Source organism: Salvelinus fontinalis, chromosome 12 (assembly GCF_029448725.1).
Source record: "Salvelinus fontinalis isolate EN_2023a chromosome 12, ASM2944872v1, whole genome shotgun sequence".
NCBI lineage: Eukaryota > Metazoa > Chordata > Actinopteri > Salmoniformes > Salmonidae > Salvelinus > Salvelinus fontinalis.
The window spans coordinates 4,570,689-4,590,469 of NC_074676.1; the positions used below are offsets into that span (position 1 = coordinate 4,570,689).

The 19,781-nt window shown below is 44.0% G+C and overlaps 1 protein-coding gene across 16 annotated transcripts in view; it reads left to right on the plus strand.

Annotated features, from left to right (window-relative positions):
• The window catches only part of LOC129866676 (neuronal cell adhesion molecule-like), a 110,563-nt gene that overhangs the window by 42,781 nt on the left and 48,001 nt on the right, over positions 1–19,781 (plus strand). For 15 of the 16 annotated variants that reach the window (XM_055939464.1, XM_055939474.1, XM_055939475.1 and 12 more), the window contains exon 2: positions 13,571–13,647. The gene's annotated coding sequence lies outside the window, so the exon portion shown is untranslated. Of the gene's footprint in view, positions 1–8,028; positions 8,194–13,570; positions 13,648–19,781 lie in introns of those variants that run through there. The other variant, XM_055939465.1, reaches the window with a different exon arrangement.

Genomic DNA, 19,781 nt, shown 5'->3' on the forward strand with positions numbered 1-19,781 from the left:
GCCCCCTCCTGTAGGCGTATACGCCAACATTGCTGTTCTGCAGACTGTACGAGTCGTGCGTTCCACCTGGCCACCTCGCCACCACATTCAGCAGTGTCTTTTGCGCATCACATGCACATTAAGAGTGCAAACCTTTTCTGTTCACATAGTTGAAATCGTTTTTGGGAGGGTTCTTGTATGGCGATTATGGGTGCCGTCTATGGCTCCGTTCGTATTTGGGAACATATTGATGGCATCATGGCAAAGAGACCCCTCTTGACTTCAACCTGTTGTGCGGTGGTGTACGGACATTGTATGTGCTACTGTTCGTTTTGCTGATGATTGCATCCAAAACATTGGCTCTTCCAGGGCTGTGAGATGCTGATCGGCAAGCTACGTTGAAAAGTGCCCGTTGCCAAAAACCCGACGGTGGATAGCACTTAGATGGGCACTGGAATGGCATGTGTTTGCCTTTTTCAGGCAGTTCTGGTAAAATCTGGTAACACTTGACACCCATCGCCGTAACACATTATGACACGGTCATAGCCATGTCAAAATATGTCATAACAGCTGACATAACTTGTCAAAACCTGTTATAATATGGTCGTAACACTGTCATGACACATATATTTACACCTGTTGTGACACGGACACCTTATGAGTTATGTCAGCTTTCATTACATTATGACACGGTTATGACTGTGTCATACCATGTTATGACACTGGGTGTCAAGTAAAGTGTTCCCAAAAATCAAATAAAACAGGTTTTGTGACACGATATCTGATGAGCCAATCTGTAAAGAAGCACTCTCTGCAAAATGCAGTTTGTGCCAAATCTTCCAAAAGAGCAAAATCAACCATCTCTCATTCGATTTCCCATGAACGCAGTCTTTTATAGTATTTCAACAATGGTTTCACTTTCACACATGCCTCTAATGGAACAAATGACTGTACTTTATATGGATTATTGTTGTAACAAATCCACTGATGTGGTCAAATGATATTTTTTAATTGGTTAGCCTTTCAAGATATGTTGCATGAAATCACAATGGAAAAAAATTTGGTCGTTATTTTCAACTAATATTTTCCCCGTTCTACGCTTGACAAGCAGTTCCTTTATTCCACCACTTGGCACTGTGCGTACGCATGGTCATGTCTGTGCGTAAATTTACGCACACTCTCAAGCAAACGCGGAAATGATCCCAGGCGTGGTTTACGCACAGATATGTGCCTACGCACGATTGATAAATGGGAAAGCCACTAATGGTGTTGTGTTGAGTAACCAAGGCAGGGATCCCTAATCTGAGTGAGTTGGCAATGATACTGCTTGTGCTACAGATTCATAAAAAAAAAAAAAAAATGAACTTCTAATAATATTATCCTGTCCAATTGAGAGAGTTGCCAGAGTAAACATAAAAGCTACAGACAAATTCACAGTACACTATCGCATCACCAGAGAAAGGCCCAGTGCAGTCAAAAAGAATGCAATCAAGTAAGAACTAACGTACTTAATAAATGTTCGATTGATTTTAAAATATTAAATCATCATAACTTGTAAAAACCCAATCACATCAGATCGGCGGAACACAAATAAAGTCATATCTACTCAATAACTTAATCTTACACACATATGAGTTAGTACCACTTCTTGATTTGAGTTCTACTGACCATTGGAGATGTTTGAGTAGCCACATCCCCAGTTCTTTAAAGAGTTAGGCAGTTACTTTTTACAGTGTATAGCAAATTTGCCTATTTCTAAACGCTACAAAAAACAAACAAACAGTAACTGGTTTGCAAATTTGCTTTCTGGTTGGAAGGATCCCAGTCCTTGTGGGAATTCTTGTTAACCAGTCTGTTTGAGTGGAACAGAGAAATACGATACAGGACAATACAGGCCCTTAACCTTAGTGGTTAGTCTGCTGGCTGTGGGTGGTAAATCTTTCCTATTCAAAGGGATCTGCGTGTTATTTGTGTTTTACTGCCTGTGCCCTCTCCCTCTCCATCTCTCTGTCTTTCTTTCTCTCTGTCTGTCTCTCGCTCTTTCTCTCTTGCCTTGTGCTCTTCCTCTCCCTCCCTCTCTCTCCATCTCTCCCTCTTCTCTGAGGCATGTTAACGCTCCATCTCTGACAGTGAGCCTCATAGCACCATGGAAACCAATCAGACCATTCTTTGTGCGTGCGTGTGCATGTGTGTTCACAATTTGTGTGCGCATGTGTGTGCTTCTATCTGTGTGTGGAGGCAGGGACAGAAGTCTTCTTTAGATTTTAAAAAGCTCTTAGGGAGGTCGTGGCCATCCCCAACGGGTCTCTTTCTGTAATTCATGTAAATTCCCTTAACAACTCTGCCTCATTGTCTAACCAATTGTCCCTGTTCTGAACCCCAGCCCTGTGTCCTAAATGCCACCGTGTAACTGTGTGTCACTCTAATGCTGACGTTCCCGAAGACAGTTACAGAAAATGACAGAATTTTGGATGACGTTATTGGTCAGCCAAATGACTGCATACACAATAATATAACTGGTCGAATATTTTTTTTTTAATATATTTTTTAAACGTATATTGAATCATAATAATAATTCTCGTCTCCTCCGCTCCTGACTGCATGTGCTGCAGGGAAGGGTCACAAAGTATGTGAGGAAACAGCCTTTTCATACAATCTAGAGCCATAATCCTTACACTTAAATCTATGTCGAACATTTCTGCACATCTAACATAACCCTTGAGCTCTCTGTATCCTCCTGACTGGTGGTTCTTCCATTTTTTGTTTTACTAAAGATGCTTCTCCTTACAAAAAAAAGATTGCAGTTTCGAAACTGTAGTAAAAGTGCAGAAACTGCAGTCGACAATGGTATTTTGGACGCAGTAATTGTAGAATAACTGCGGTGTACTGCAGTTGAACTGTAGTTATACTGCACTCTAACTGCAGTTACACTGCAAAATTACTGCAGTAAAAAAAAAAACGGTTATTTTGGATGCAGTATTTGCAGCATACTGCAGTTATACTGCACTCTGACTGCAATATTTTTTCGTAAGGGCCACATCTTTGCTAAAATCTAGGTAAAAGACTGAAAGGAATGTCTTATTCAGTATATTTAGTTCTCGCTTGCTTTTCTAAAGTCGACCAACCTTGCCAGCAGGCATGTTAGCTAAGATAGTTAGCTAGTTAGCTTAGACAAGCTAGCTACTCTAGCTACTCTAACTTCATTGATAGCCTGAAATTGCTTGGTAGCTAGTTATGAGGTCGGAAGATTGGGAACCTATCTGGGCTAGCTAAAGCCAACTTCATAAAATGGCTTGTTGGCTAGTAGTATTACAGAGAAACAAAAGAAACAAACAAAAGAAACCGTACAAATCTGACGCTGTGCCCCCTATGTGCATGAAGCATATGCTGCGTTGCCAAGGCAACTGAAGACTACAACACCTGTTTCAGCAAGGAGCAACAAAGTTTCATCACTTTGTGGAGTTCATGTTACAGCAGAAACAGACTCAACTGCACAAAGCCTGGCCGTCCCATCTTCAGCAAAGCTGTTCTTCCCCCCCCCCAAAAAATCATAATCATATTCATAATAATAATAATTATTAATATTATTTAAACGGTTATGATGGTCATTTTTATTTTCATGGCTGTCTTCATCATAACGGTCAGTTATGCGGTTATACGGTAATTGCGCCAGCCCTAAATGAATGTTATTATTGTCATGGGAGGGTTGTCGACAGAGTTGAAATTAGCCATCACTGCAGTTATTGTGGTGGGGGTCAGTTAAAGTTGACATGCGTTAGATTTATAAGACAAAATGATTACAACCTGGGATACACTGTAATGTACATTTTGTATCACGTAAATCTAAAGTTAATTCAATAATTGATAGCAAAGGCTAAAATCCAACTAACAAGTGCTGTACGAGGAAAGTTATTTTTGTAATACAATTACATTGTACGGATATTTTACTACACTGGTTGTTTGTACAACGTAAACAAACAATGCGACAACCGACGAAAATCCGTTTGAAGAACCAACGGTCCATATAAAACGCTAACTTAGGATCCTTAAATCATTCGCTCAATACTCGTCTTATCACTCTTTGAAGTATTTCAACAAGCTCCCCCCCATCCTGCTCTAATAGCTTTGAGAGGACCCCGCCCCATATTATCCTACTGAGCCAATAATATTTCACTCCCATTCAGACATCTATATAGAGAGAACCCCAAAAGAGACCTCTCCTCTATCCCCCCCCCCCCCCCCCCCCACACACACACACACACCATTCCTGTTACTACGACTCCAGCCATCCATTGCATGACTGAACTTTGTTCTGTTAAAAGTTGCCATTTAAATATGCTGCAGTTGTCAGTGAAATATTGTTCTTCCATTGCTTCTGTGACAAAGTCGAAGGAGGGTGCCCACGGCAACACAGTGTGAGTCTCAGGGAGCCAATGGGCCATCAGGGATCTCCTAGTGTCTGTCCTCAACAGAGTCAGTGTGCAGACATAATGCCTATTAGAGCTGTTCGATCATGCCGCATATACTCAATGAAATACGGGCCCCTTTTCATTCATTTCATAGTGTAATTCATACCTCATACCTATCAATCGTATTTCTGAAAGATGTCCGGAGACTCCGGACACAGGAACTCATGAATAATGTGTTTCTTTATAAAACATTCTCAGCTAATGGGATGCCATGCGGAGAAGTTACATGCTGAGAAAATACAAGGGACTGTAGGGCCTATGCCAATGCAAGTATGTTAAAACTGTTACATTCCAAGTCAATTCATCGGTTTCGTATCTTTTGCCAGTCAGTGAAGCGTTGGAATCCTATAGGCAATCCTACTGCAGTATGAAGCTACTTGAAATGTGACAGAAAATGTGGGGCTCATCCCAAATGTCATATATATATATATATATATATACTGGGTCCTGGACTTTCTGACGGGCCGCCCCCAGGTGGTGAAGGTAGGAAACAACATCTCCACTTCGCTGACCCTGAACACTGGGGCCCCACAAGGGTGTGTGCTCAGCCCTCTCCTGTACTCCCTGTTCACTCACGACTGCGTGGCCATGCATGTCTCCAACTCAATCATCAAGTTTGCAGACGACACAAGAGTAGTGGGCTTGATCACCAACAACGACGAGACAGCCTACAGGGACGAGGTGAGGGCACTCGGAGTGTGGTGTAAGGAAAACAACCTCTCACTCAACTTCAACAAAACAAAGGAGATGATCGTCGACTTCAGGAAACAGCAGAGGGATCACCCCGCTATCCACATCGAAAGGACAGCAGTGGAGAAGGTGGAAAGTTTTAAGTTCCCGGGCGTACACATCACAGACAAACTGAAATGGTCCACCCACACAGACAGTGTAGTGAAGAAGCCTCACTCAGGAGGCTGAAGAAATTTGACTTGTCACCCAAAACCCTGACAAATTTTTACAGATGCACAATCGAGAGCTTCCTGTCGGGCTGTATCAGAGCCTGGTACGGCAACTGCACCTCCCTCAACCGCAAGGCTCTCCAGAGGGTGGTGCGGTCTGCACAAAGCATCACCGGGGCCACACTACCTGCCCTCCAGGACACCTACAGCACCCAATGTCACAGGAAGGCCAAAAAGATCATCAAGGACAACAACCACCCGAGCCACTGCCTGTTCACAACGCTATCATCCAGAAGGCGAGGTCAGTACAGGTGCATCAAAGCAGGGACCGAGAGACTGAAAAACAGCTTCTATCTCAAGGCCATCAGACTGTTAAACAGCAATCACTAACTCAGAGAGGCTGCTGCCTACATTGACTCAATCACTGGACACTTTAATAAATGGATCACTAGTCACTTTAAACAATGCCACTTTAATAATTTCTACATATCTTACATTACTCATATCACATGTATATATACTGTATTTTATACCATCTACTGCACCTTGCCTATGTCGCTCGGCCATCGCTCATCCATATATTTCCATGTACATATTCTCATTCACCCCTTTAGATTTGTGTGTAATAGGTAGTTGTTGGGAATTGTTAGATTACTTGTTAGATTTGTGTGTATAAGGTAGTTGTTGGGAATTGTTAGATTACTTGTTAGATATTACTGCACTGTCGGAACTAGAAGCACAAGCATTTCGCTACACTCGCATTAACATCTGCTAACCATGTGTATGTTACACTATAACATTTGATTTGATTGGTTTTGATTTAGTGCCCTACTTTTGACCAGGGCCCATAGGGTGCCATTTGGCATGCGTCCATGGTATACTGTAGATAGCTCCACATTTCAATGCCGTGCATTGGTTTTGGCCATTGAGGCGATGAAAACCGGTAGGTTAATGGTTCTATGGGAATATGGTGGAAATTATATGCTGCTCGCAATAACATGCAACAGTAACCAGGTAATGAAGCCATTGGCCATGCTCCCTCAACAGAGACGTGGATTCCCCCGGCTAGCCACTTTCCTCTATCCCAGCAATATAGCTGTCTCAGAAACAACCTAGAGCACTAAGCTAGGATGAAAGAGAGAGAGAGACATCTACTATCCAGGCAATATAGCTGTCTCACAGCCCAATGTATAACACTGAGCTATAGGAACAACAATGAAGGGAGGGGGAGAGAGAGAGAGACAGAAAATAGAGGGAGTAATCACAGAGTTGTGAGAGAGAAACAAAGTTAAAGGTGCCGCTTGTTCACTTCAGTTCAGACCCCAAATCCTTGTTCGTGGCTGACAGACAATGACTTTGAGGCCGATTATGTTACATTTTCACTGCTTTTGTGAAGGGAGGAGTATTATTCTGGGTTGGGGAGGACATAGAATAGTGACTCTGTCAAAGGGATAACTCCCTGCCATTGTTGCCTACTGCAACCATAGCTAACGGACGTCAAAAGGCTTTTTCAAACCCATTCTTTGAAATGGCGGCAATAATACCAGTAGGGAGGAGTGGGCAATAAACAAACTTTCATCTCCACCAGCTAGATTAGATGTCATAGGATGGGCCGTCTGTTGGGTTTCGGTGCCTTGAGGCGTTTCGTTTTTTCTGTTGTTGAATCCGCAGGTGCTTTTACAACAGGAGGCTGTTTGATGAAGCCGATGACCCTGTTTCTCTGTAAACTGTCTTCAGGTTGGATGAGTGGATGGTGTTGGGTTCTGAACAAACGGAGTAAAACGCAAAACGGACAACTCGAAAAAGTTCAAACCAGATGTTTTCATCCCACTGGGTGTCTCAGCTGCCTCGCACTTTTGCACATGATCTGACAATCATGTATGTGTCAGGACGAAAGTAGGGGCACGACTTCTTGGAACTTCTTATCTGATTCCCAATATCGCTGTTGTTGCGCTGTTGTTTTCGCTGGCGATTAGTCTCGGAGCGGTTCCTCTTTATTCCCGGTCACCGTGATGTTGATCAGTGACCTCCTGTGCATCTTCCTCAACAGACCCTGTTCCCCTTTTCTCTCACAGTAGCGTTCCGTTCACACAGTTCCTATTCACCCTTCATTGAGCCCTCAACATGTACTGGACACGTATTATACATCTAACGTAATCAATACGTTCTAATAGAGAACCAGGAATATGTATATTTCAAGTTAGAACCCAATAATGGGAAGGAGTGGTTTCGTTTTCTTTTGCCTCGGGGCTATTTTCTTTTATCTTGCTGAAGTAATGTTGCATGTGCTTGTACAGCTAGTCAGAGCAACGGGAGGGCGGTTGATAGAGCGGTTTACTGTTGGCGTAAGTTAGAACATGTTTGAAATTCAGTGTACCGTAGCATTTTCATTTTCATTGAATTTGTTTTGCATGACAAATTCATGAGTCTTCTCCCTGTTTTTTTTCTTCAAATGATGTAACAGGCATGTGTGATGTTCCATCCCAAAAATGTTCCATGAAAAAAAAAAACCTGCATCTGAGTGTATTCTGGCCGCGTGTTCATTTGATACCAGGAAATGTTTAACCCCTATTGTAGAGAGACAAAAGGTTGTCTTAATCCCACTGTGCGGGGAGAGAGGGAGGGAGGTTGGGTCAGGGGAGGGCCGGGGGGAGGTGGCTGTGTATGTGATACAGGCCCCCTCTCGCTCACTGTCACTCCAGCAGTGCTAGTTCCACCAGACCAGACACAACGCGGAGTACACAGCCACTGGGAATATCAAGACCTAACTTTGTTCTCACACACACACACACCAGACACACACACACTGGGGAGATTTCTTCTTGCAGACAGAACCAGAGAGACAGGTAATGTAAACTCTTTTTTTCATTTTTTATTATTTAAGTAGGCAAGTCAGTTAAGAACAAATTCTTATTTTCAGTGACGGCCTAGGAACAGTGGGTTAACTGCCTTGTTCAGGGGCAGAACGACAGATTTTTACCTTGTCAGCTCGGGGATTCAATCTAGCAACCTTTCGTTTATCTTCGGGTGCTGGCCCAATGCTCTAACGTTGTTGCACATTGTGAACACTCATTTAGAGTTTGCCTGAGTACATTCTGTATACAATGAGTAATGTCCATCTGTGGCTTAATGGTTTATTTTCTCTGAAGGCATTTCTCAATCGGTGTCATGAATATTTCCGCTGCATTCCCACAAGCGGCATATAAACATGTCATGCTTTTTCTGCCAACTCATTATTAATATAACGATGGAGGTTTGTGAGGGGAAACGCTCGGAGCCCTGACTTATGGAGTCACGTTCCCCAATGTAAATGCATTAATGGAAGTGTGGCGGATCTAATACTTTTTTTTGTCTGCTGCTCCACGCTCTGCTATTCCCTCTCTCACTTGTTAGAAACCCTGGAGTCTAAAATTAAACCCACCGACAGGCTGAGGCTCCAATACACTGCAGTGCTGCAGACAGAAGCTCTCCTCTTCCTCTCTCTCTCTCTCTCTTCTCTGTTCTCTGATATGAGACACAGCCTTGAGGAAAAACTAACAGAACACTCATTAAGAAATGTGTGGCAGCTCTCACTCTCTCTCTCTTCCTCTCTCGCTCTCTCTCTCTTGCTCTCTCTCTCTCTATGTCTGTCTCTCTCTGCCTGTCTCTCTCGCTCTGTCTCTCTCTCTGTCTCTCTTTGGGTCTCTCTCTGTCTCTCTCTGTCTTTCTCTGTCTCTCTCAGTCTCTCTTTGTGTATCTCTCTGTCTCTCTCTCTGTCTCTCTCTCTGTCTCTCTTTGTGTCTCTCTCTCTGTCTCTCTCTCTCTGTGTCTCTCTCTGCCTCAGCTTATGGCACTACTCTAATAGCAGTGGACCATGCATTCTCAAGCTGTGGCTTTCTCACCTCACTTATCCAATCAACCCCATGTACTGTATGAGAGCGAGAGAGCGAGAACGAGACATTGAGAGAGAGAGCGCACTGGCGTCGTAGTCATTGCACTTCTGTGGGTGAACGCACGATGTTGGGAATATGGTAATGCGGTTTAGGAGTGATACAAAATGACAACAGAAGTCTTGAGAGTGAGTGAGGGGGTGCTTTTGGCACACAACGTGTATGACAGAAAAGTGGTGTTGTATAGTGCTCTTTAGTTTGCAGAGTGATTGCATACTGGTCGGATTATGGCAGAATGCTCATGCAGTTTTTGAGGTTTGATTTAAAATTGGAACAGAGTCAGTACTTGGTGTGTTATTGAGTGGTTTGGGGCATGTGGCTTTCCATATATGCTGGCATAGTATTGCTCTTCAGTGGGCAGTGTGATCGATGGCATGTGGTGATGTGCAGTTCGCAAACGATTCATTATTTTATTGACTACTCTTTTTATTGACTCGAGAGTAATTATTATAATTTTTTTTCAATTTGTTTTTCTGAGTGACTCGTTCATTTCAGTTGTTTGTTTAGTGCGGGCCACAATAAGTCCTACAGCAGGATTAACGCACGCTCCTCCAGCTCAGCGGCACCAGAGACATACTCTGACAAGCAACTGTTTGTTATACGCACGCAGAAAAATAGATTACAAGCATAGTGAAGAGAAATACATATTTGGAATTGATCATTGATCACATGGTGCAAGAATGGATGCAATTCATTGATTATTGACTGTTAATGATGGACACCGATTTCTAGAACCAAAACATACACACAGCCTCTGCTCGAGAAACTCCAATTTGAGAACAAATCGTTTGGGGGGGGCTGAAATTCGCTAACTACATTGTGCTTATCACCCTCACGGCAGTCAAGCGATGTATTTCGCCAACAGTCGTCCACCATCTAGTCAGGTTGCCGCCACAACTAGACATTGTTTCAAATGTAGCCTATCGAGAAATAGTCCTATTTGTATGCCTAGCAATCAACGGAATGTACATTGTTTAAAGCACACGTTTACAAGTCTCAGTCACAAATGACAGCTCCAATAAGCCCCCTATGGTTAGAGACTTGTAGAATCATGACTCTTTTGAGTTTTCAGTTCATCGTTCGCCGGTAGGGGGTCCTGCGTACTTTGGGCATGACTGACTCAAATTAACGAAATGAGTCGGAAGATTAGTTCTTTTGACTGAGCTAGAACCCAGTCAGTAAAAAGAGTGGAACTTCCCATCACTAATAGCATGAATAGTTTTCTTCTTTTTTTTTAGGAGTGATTTGAAAAGGGAGCACAGTCAGAACCTGATGTGTGTGAGTACTTTTGTGTCGAGTACTTTTGTGTCGAGTACTTTTGTGTGGAGTACTTTTGTGTTTATCCTCTGAAATATTCCAGGCGCTGTTTAACTCCCTATGAAGTGCTGCTAGCTCTTAGACCCTTAGAAACTGAGCCACACAGGAGTATTACATGCGTTGTATCTTTCCCTATGAAGAGTTTTGTAAACCTCATTTCTGTGAATTGTTTTGTGGCCCTCTTGTCCTCTCTGCTCGCGCATATCTCCCTGGGTCCTCTCTGTCTGTGTGTCCCGGTTATTTCTATCCCAGCTACCTTCAGTCTGTTTTAATCACCATGGCAGCGGTGGCGGTGTAGAGACAGACCTGAGGTCAGCTGGGTGGAGTTGTGTGGTGTCTGTCTGTGCTATTTGAACCTAGGTCTGTTCGGCAGCAAGCACGGCTTTCTGACACTTTGAGGATCCATCGAAAACATGATGACAGTCACACGTTCATTGTGACATTTTGACTTTAATTAGGAGTTTTATACAGCGCAGAGATTCAGTCAGATGTTGTGACATGACTGAAGGTTGGCCATTTGTTAACATGAGCCCATGATACTCGTAAACTTGATTTTATGAATGGTAGGTTTGTGAGATTGTACCTAACCACAAATAGACCTCTGTAAAAGGTATTTGATACAGCCTAGGAATCTTTCAAAGCATGAATAGAAGGTTATGCTCTCACAACAGGAGCTACTGTAGATGATTGTTTTGAGGTTGGCTGAAGGTGTTCTGTTTACTTTCCTATTACCAGTTATCTGATGGAAATGTGGTAGAAAATAGTATGCAGCTACGTCGCCGGTGGAAACGACGGAGCCCCTGCCGCTCTTATTTAGAAGAGTTTCTCTGATATCGATACGCTTTTGCTGGAGCTAAATTTGATCGGCTTCGTCGATCATCTGGGACATCGATGCGAGTGGGTGTCTCGGTGTTTAACGTGACGCAGTTATTTGGAGAAAGGCCCTCGAGTCGGAGAATTCATCCGTGTAGCAAGCACATTAGGCTGACAGCCAACTAGAAAGAGACACTGGCACACATACACTACTGTTCTAATGTCCTTGTTTTTGAAAGAAAAACTAAAAATGCTGTCCATTAAAATAACATCAAGTTGATCAGAAATACAGTGTAGACATTGTTAATGTTGTAAATGACTATTGTAGCTGGAAACGTCCGATTTTTTAAAATGGAATATCTACATAGGCGCACAGAGGCCCATTATCAGCAACCATCACTCATGTGTTCCAATGGCACGTTGTGTTAGCTAATCCAAGTTTATCATTTTAAAAGGCTAATTGATCATTAGAAAACCCTTTTGCAATTATTTTAGCACAGCTGAAAACTGTTGTATAAAACCGGCCTTCTTTAGACTAGTTGAGTATCTGGAGCATCAGCATTTGTGGGTTCAATTACAGGCTCAAAATGGCCAGAAACATCAGTCTGTTCTTGTTCTGAGAAATGAAGGCTATTCCATGCGAGAAATTGCCAAGATACTGAAGATCTTGTATAGCGCTGTGTACTACTCCCTTCACAGAACAGTGCAAACTGGCTCTAACCAGAATAGAAAGAGTAGTGGGAGGCCCCAGTGCACAACTGAGCAAGAGGACAAGTACATTAGAGTGTCTAGTTTGAGAAACAGACGCCTCACAAGTCCTCAACTGGCAGCTTCGTTATATAGTCGCTCTGGATAAGAGCGTCTGCTAAATGACTTAAATGTAAATGTAATAGTACCTGCAAAACACCAGTCTCAATGTCAACAGTGAAGAGGCGACTCCGGGATGCTGGCTTTCTAGTGTCTGTGTTTTTTTGCACATCTTAATCTTTTCTTTTTATTGGCCAGTCTGAGATATGGCTTTTTCTTTGCAACTCAGGCCAGAATCCCGGAGTCACATCTTCACTGTTGACGTTGAGACTGGTGTTTTGCGGGTACTATTCAATGAAGCTGCCAGTTGGGGACTTGTGAGGCGTCTGTAAACTTGGATTAACAACAATTAACTTGGATTAGCTAACACAACGTGTCATCAGAACACAGGAGTGATGGTTGCTGATAATGGGCCTCTGTACGTAAATATTCCAGAAAAAATCTGCCGTTTCCAGCTACAATAGTCATTTACAACATTAACAATGTCTACACTGTATTTCTGATCAATTCTATGTTATTTTAATGGACAAAAAATGTACTTATCTTTAAAAACAAGGACATCTCTAAGTGACCCCCAACTTTTGAACGGTAGTGTATGTACACACACACACACACACACACACACACACACACACACACACACACACACACACACACACACACACACACACACACACACACACACACACACACACACACACACACACACATCCGTTTGGATAAGTTGTATATTTCTGAACGACTAGACCGTGGGGGTACATACAGTAGGTACCTCAGACATACCCTTCGTTTTCACTCCTACCGAGCATAGTTGGAGTGTTTCAACTCCATTTCACACTGGGAATATCAATGGAAGTGGAAGCCTATATATCAATGGCTTATGGGAGATCAGGCTATGCTACGCTGTGTGAAAATAGCTATATTTTCATAAGATCTGGCAGAGATCACGGTAACGTTTCCTTGAGCAACATCCTGGTCTGTAATCTGTGGTGTGACTGGGATGGGTTCCAGGACAGATCCAGTGAAAGGGGATTTAGTGGCTTATGGAAATAGAAGATAGAGAGTGCACCCCCCCCCCCCCCCATGAGACATAGAGAGGTGTCCCACTGTGTGAAGGAATCACAGAACTGTGTCACAAACATGCATACTGCTGCAAAACCGTCTCGCTATGAAACAGCATCCCGACGATAACAGATAGAGTTCTTTTATTTGATTATAGTCTTGCTAGCCGGGCTCTCAGCGGCTTTGGGAAGAAATTGGTTAAAGCTATGTTCTGTTTGATGGAAAGGAGAAAGATCAAATAGTACGGTGTATGAATACTGAGACATATCGTATCTTCATTTCCCCTGTTTTTCAGATTGAAGAAGAACAGACGGTGTTTCTGAGGAGTGTTGAGTCTTGAACAGGAGATTGGAGTGGATCGGGCCTTCTCTGGTAAGTCATGCTACTATACATAGCTACTGTACATTAGGTCACTGGTGTTCGCTGGTTCTTTCTGCTGATATTTCTTCATATCACATTTCATACACAACGTCCTCTCTTCCCAAAACAGAGTTTGTCCTCAAACTTAAACACGTGTTTCTATCTTCATTTGGGATGCCAGGGCGCTTTCTGCTCTGAAAAAGACTCCCATGTCTGATTATTACCAGCATGCTAAATGGAATGCGTGAAGTGGCGCTGTACAATTTTAGTGGTCTAGCCTAGGAATGAATCAATGACTGAATGGCTGCCCTTCCATGGCAATGTCATGACTTTCCCTTGCTCGGATGGAATCTGCTCATTTATTGCCTGGGCGTCTCTAGTGTAGCCTAGCCGTTCTCCTAGCTGCAGGCTAAAGGTCATTGCGTGTGTGCGTGTGTTTGCGATTGGCGTTTGTCCACTGTGTGCCAATGTGTCCCGCCCTCAAATTGGGGCACGTTTTGGAGGCGCCACATGGTTTTAGCTTCATGCAGTGTCATACAGAGAGTGCCCAATGTGTCTGTTCAGTGCACTGGAAAAGCTTATAGTTGTCAAGGTAACACGCCAATCTTTTTGGTCCCACTTCACCCCCTGTTGAGCTAAGGGAGCATTGGTCTTAAACATGCCACTTTTGAGAATAAAGTGTCCCAGTTGTGCTTCAATAATAACGTGTCCCAAATAGCACTCTAATGGCACTTAAGAATAAAGTGTTCTGGTGTCTCTTCTATTAACATAAGGTGTCAGAACACGGATTTCATGCTGACGGAACATTCCATTCGGAAGTGTGGCGACATGAGTCTAAAGGTGTCATAATGCATTATAACATACTGTAGGTGTCGTAACACATTATAACACTTACTGCAGCATGCCACAACATGACCCTGAGTAACCTTTGCCGTGTGTATGAAAGCAGTCTGTGCTGAACCTAAGCGCTGTGATGATGACAATGCAGTTCCTGTTATAAGGTCCTGTTGAAGTGATAGTACATTGCCTTTAAGAGGAGGGGACATGAAGTCGGTGTGTTCAGTGGACTGTGAAGGATCCTACCTCCCACCTCGGTCGTTCATCCTACTGCCCCGCAAACAGCAGTGCAGGAGGACACTGCAGCGAGATCCATTAGATGCAGCACGGCTGAGAGAGAAAGGGGGGGGGGGGAGAGGGGGAACGAGTGGGTAGAGGAGGGAGATGGAGGGGAGAGAGGGTGGGGGTAGAGAAGGAGGGCGTTAGAGCCAGGGAGATGGAAGGGGAGAGAGATGTAAAGGGAAACTGACATGTAAAGGAACACTGACATCTCTGAGCTCATCTAGCCCCTCACAGCTCGCATTTGGATGACAAACACTAACCCCACAGTCACACACATTCCCTCGCTCCTCTCACTTTTTTATCTCGCTTTCTGTCTCTTCCTCTCTCTGTTTGTTAATCTCTGACTCACTCTCTCTGTCTTTCCATTGCTCTCTCTCTCTCTCTCTCTCTCTCTCTCTCTCTCTCTCTCTCTCTCTCTCTCTCTCTCTCTCTCTCTCTCTCTCTCTCTCTCTCTCTCTCTCTCTCTAACCCCTCTCTCTCTCTCTACTCCCTATCTCTCTCTCTCTACCCCTATCTCTCTCTCTCTCTCTCTCTTTCTCTCTCTCTCTCTAACCCCTATCTCTCTCTCTCTCTCTCAAACTCTCTGTCTCTCTATCTCTCGCTCACTCTCTTTCTCTCTGCCGGTTGTTGTGTATGTGTTGGTCAATACCGCTGTGTGTTCCAGGCAAGAGAGGCTGAGTCTACACTTTTGAATCACCACCCCGGCAGAGAGAGAGAGAGAGGGGGCCAGAGAGAGGAGAGAGAGACAAAGGGAGAGGGCTACAGGGAGAGGCTGTAGACTGAATCGTCAGTTTGAAACACACTGAGGTGTGAACCAACGGGTCTTTGTGAGCGGCAGTATTCAGAACAGAGGGACGAATATGGTCGATGCAGGGGTTTCTATTCACGTCGCCCAGGCTCTCTTTCACAGTGTTCCCTTGCTTGCTTCTGGAGAGCTTGTTGGTATTGTTGTTTGTGTTTTGTGCGTTTTGGTGTCAGCTGGCAGAGACAGGGGGTTGGGGGGGAAAGCTGAGGGAGGATCCACCCAGAATGAAAAGTTGTTGCCGCAGTTCAGATCAACACACATGAACAGGTGTGTAAATGACACCATATCTTTTTCGTAGCATTGGATTTTTTTTATGTCACATACACGAGACAATCAAATCAATGTCTATTGTTGTTTTGATTAATAACCCACTTCACTACACGCTGGCAGCCTCCAACACTCAAAACAGTGCACTAGGTTCAAAATAACCAAAGCGCAAATATAAGATGTCGCCATGAAACCCCCCCCCCCCCATGAAATGTTCCTCCCTCCATGCCACCAAGCTGCTACAGTCATCTGCCAAAGTGTGCTGGTGCCTGGTGTAATGGATTATCCTCTCCCTGTGAGTCGAGCAGCAGGATGCTCTCCCCAGCGGAGAAAGCAATGAGATTAACCAGCATCAGGTCTAGGATCAGCTGTAACACAGATCTAGGGTATGCCTCACATACACACAGAAACCTCTCAGCTGTTCTAGGGTCAGCTGTAGTGCAGATGGGGGGCCTCAAGGACACAAGTGACTTCAGACAGATACACAGACTAGAGCACATCTCTCTGACCTTTCTCTGACCTCTCTTCTGGTTGAAGCATCTGGCTGTGTCCTGAAGAGACATGGATAAAGAGAGAGAGAGAGAGCTCTCCTAGGGGGGCACTCTTTCCTCTGGCCTGTGTGGTTCTGTGTGGTACATGTATAGCTGAGCTGGCCTGACACACTGGTGGACAGATGGACAGATGGAGAGGAAGAGGAGTTGCCAGTCTATATCTGGCTCTCTCTCTCCATCTCCATCTCATCACTGTGTCTCTCCCTCACTTCCCTCCCCCCTCCTTCTCTTTCCCCTTCTCCCTCTCCCTCTCCACATCATTCTCCATCTCCCTCTCCATCACTCCTTTCCTCTGCTTCTATCCTTTCATTTATTATCCATCTATCCACCTTAAGCACAGGGACAAAACGTTTCCAAGCCATTCTATGAAAACACCACAAAATCCTATTGGATGGATGGTCTCAGTCGGACAAATTCAAACCCTGTCCAGTAATTCAGAGTATCTACGTATCTGGACAGAGAGGATTGTCCTCACACGTTCAACTGGCCTGGTGTGTTATGCCGTGATCTATCTATTTGGAAGTGGTTGGTGTGCAGGGCTGGCTGAGAATTTCAATGATTTATGTGGTCGATAAGTCTGGGTCATGGTCCCAAGGCCAAGTCTATCTGCTCATCAATATAAACCACATGCTTCATAGTGCTAGGTGTTGCAGAATACAAATAGCTGCATTTTGATGTAACTCCATACAGTGGCGAACTTACCATTAGGCAGAAGAGGCAATTGCCTCTGGCCTCACATCATCAAGTGACCTCGTGAGCAGGGCATAACTAAAGAATATAGTACTACTAATCAAATACATAAAAGAATATTAATTTATCTGCTCCGCTCGCTTTTTTCACGCGATACGAATGCAAACGTGACTTTCATTTCAATTAACCTGCAACAATGAGGCACTTTCAGAGCCTGCAGCAATGAGGCACTTTCAGAGCCTGCAGCAATGAGGCACTTTCAGAGCCTGCAGCAATGAGGCACTTTCAGAGCCTGCAGCAATGAGGCACTTTCAGAGCCTGCAGCAATGAGGCACTTTCAGAGCCTGCAGCAATGAGGCACTTTCAGAGCCGGCAGCAATGAGGCACTTTCAGAGCCGGCAGCAATGAGGCACTTTCAGAGCCGGCAGCAATGAGGCACTTTCAGAGCCGGCAGCAATGAGGCACTTTCAGAGCCGGCAGCAATGAGGCACTTTCAGAGCCTGCAGCAATGAGGCACTTTCAGAGCCGGCAGCAATGAGGCACTTTCAGAGCCGGCAGCAATGAGGCACTTTCAGAGCCGGCAGCAATGAGGCACTTTCAGAGCCGGCAGCAATGAGGCACTTTCAGAGCCGGCAGCAATGAGGCACTTTCAGAGCCTGCAGCAATGAGGCATTTTCCTGAGCCGGCAGCAATGAGGCACTTTCAGAGCCGGCAGCAATGAGGCACTTTCAGAGCCGGCAGCAATGAGGCACTTTCAGAGCCGGCAGCAATGAGGCACTTTCAGAGCCGGCAGCAATGAGGCACTTTCAGAGCCTGCAGCAATGAGGCACTTTCAGAGCCTGCAGCAATGAGGCATTTTCCTGAGCCGGCAGCAATGAGGCACTTTCAGAGCGGGTCAGAGAAAAGGAAAACAAAGAAAGAAGATTTAATTTTGACAGAAAAATTAGTTAACAAATTTCTTTATTAAAAAGACGGGTGCTGCTGATACTGCCATCGTCGTCGAGGCAGAGGCAAAGGTATCATGACACAAGGCGAGACCCAGATGCAGATGGTTGGAGTCTTAAAATGTTAATTAATCAAAAGGGGTAGGCAAGAGAATGGCCGTGGACAGGCAAAAAAGTCAAAACCTAATCAGAGTCCAGGAGGTACAGAGTGGCAGACAGGCTCGTGGTCAAGGCAGGCAGAATGGTCAGGCAGGCAGGTACAGAGTCCAGAAACAGGCAGGGGTCAAAACCGGGAGGACTAGAAAAAGGAGAATGCAAAAAGCAGGAGAACAGGAAAACCGCTGGTTGACTTGGAAACATACAAGATGAACTGGCACAGAGAGACAGGAAACACAGGGATAAATACACTGGGGGAAAATAAGAGACACCTGGAAGGGGTGGAGACAATCACAGGAACAGGTGAAACAGATCCGTGCGTGACAAAAGGACCTATACTGTATCTATATGTAGTCCATGTATCTGATGCTGTCTGGCCGGAAAGACTATGGCATGTCCTGGGCTACATAGTAAGACAGAGGGGCGCTGTTTTGTTCGCTCGTTTCAGCCACTTGCGAATTGAAGGAAAGTTGTTCGGATGCTAGGAATTATTTTGGATGAAGTCGTGTAGGTAACCGACTTTTGAAGTGATTTGTTTGACAAGCGGATGAAAACATAAATGTAAGGATGTGTTCACGGTAGTGCTGAGCGATTAGTACTTTTTTAGGTCGGGTTCGGTTTGGGTTTGAATATAAAAAATACAAATTTAACTTTAAAAAACAACAACATTAAATGCACTATAAATTGTGTGGGTTGAATGCTGTAACAATATAGAATACAACAATAATAAAAGTCTGCCAGTTACTGCTTATCACTTATTAACCATCACTTATTCACATTACTTTACTGTAGCCCTTTCCTGCTGTCAAATGACCTAGAGGACTCATGGGTCGAATGTTATTCATATTTTTTCATTATTTCATCATTAATAAACATAAAACAAATAATAAATGCCGAAAATCTGGTGTTTCCATGTCAAACGGTTTTGTCATATTTCAGTCTTCTGTGATGTATAGAAAGTGCAATATTGGGATGTGAACTCAAAATTGAAAACATTTCAACTCTACATCTGACATGGTGCAGGTGTCTCCTTTGTTTAAGCCCATAACCATGTGTGTGAGGTGCATACTTTTGTTTCAAAGTAGATGTGTTTAAGACTACCAAGAAACACTCTGTGTGACCCTGATTTACCCCACTGCAGTAAAAGGTTAACAAAACATTTCAGTTGTTGTGTATATTACACTTGTTATATTTGATGACTTTACTACTTCATTCCAAGTCATCATCTCATCTCCATGGAGCTGCTGCCCATGCTGTCTTACAAAATCACTATTTTAGTAGTTCTTCAAAGTAAATAAGGCACACTTTTATGATTGCTGAATACCAACTCTCAATCACTGAGATCATGTATTTTCAGGTAGAGATACCTCACACAAAAAAACTGCTCTCTATCTATCTCCTCTTGATGGGGCATTGTTCTGTCCCGTACGTAGCAGGCGTGAAAGAAACACAGACCTGACACGTAGCTGCGCAATAGATTATGGTCATTGTAGTTCATTATCGTGTTTTCTGCACTATACTACTGTATGTAGAACATTGGCCTGTTGGAAACTACAACTCCCTACTATATCACGCAGTTCGGGCATGTTCAGTTTTATCACTAGTTTTATCGCT